Below are 1,119 nucleotides of genomic sequence, written 5' to 3' on the forward strand. Positions count from 1 at the left end.
ATTATGCTCTTTGTATTATACAACTGAGTCTTGGAGAACAGCATATGCCGAGACTATATTTCCTCTGCCGAATGAAGCCGAGTGGGAAGTTCCCGAGCACATTCTCCCATTTCATAATTTGTTACCACCAGCAGTTGAACTGCGTGGTCCTGAACGTCCAAGTACATCTAGAATACCATCTACCAAAGAGTTTCCTCGACCGCGTAGGTGTGGCCGGTGCAGAGCCGTAGGGCATACTCGGCAATTTTCTACCAGTCAAATTTCCCTAAATGACGAATAGACAGGTACGTGAAATGAATAATATTTCCTTTTACTTTACACTGTTCAATATTTGTTATTTATAAATCTTCCATATTCAATATTTATTCTCTATAAATGATATTTATAATAATTCATATGAAAAAAATAGTTCCATATTCGGCATACGGGTAAAATAACAAAAAATAATTAAATTTCCAATTTGAACGTTATATACATTGAACACAAATTTACAATTATTTCATAATTACCAAAATAATTAAATTTCCAATTTGAACGTTATATACATTGAACACAAATTTACAATTATTTCATAATTACAAAAATAATTAAATTTTCAATTTGAATGTTATATATATTGAACACAAATTTACAATTATTTCATAATTACAAAAATAATTAAATTTACAATTGAAATGTTATATACATTGAACACAAATTTACAATTATTTCGTAATTACAAAAATAATTAAATTTACAATTGAAATGTTACATATATATAAATGAAATTTATGGGTCAGCATTAAATTCGAACAAATCACATGCTAGCTTCTTTCTCCAGTTCTATATCCACGACTGGTTGATTTCATCAACCTTATGTCCTATACTTAAAAATTCAACGTACTTAATGACAAATATGCCACAGTCGCCACTGCAATTGAACAAGAATGAATCAGTTTAGTACTGTGTAAATAAAAAGTAAATCTGAAAGATGAAAACAACAATGTTCAAACACTTACCTTACGGACTGTCGCGCTGTCGTCGTGTTCCGAACGATCCGCAATCTGTCATGTACATTTATCCCCGCTCGTCTGGCCATCATAGGAACAATTACAGCCACGGACTCCAGGTTTTGCTCCA

This window comes from Olea europaea, unplaced genomic scaffold (genome assembly GCF_002742605.1).
Source record: "Olea europaea var. sylvestris unplaced genomic scaffold, O_europaea_v1 scaffold376, whole genome shotgun sequence".
NCBI classification, from domain to species: domain Eukaryota; kingdom Viridiplantae; phylum Streptophyta; class Magnoliopsida; order Lamiales; family Oleaceae; genus Olea; species Olea europaea.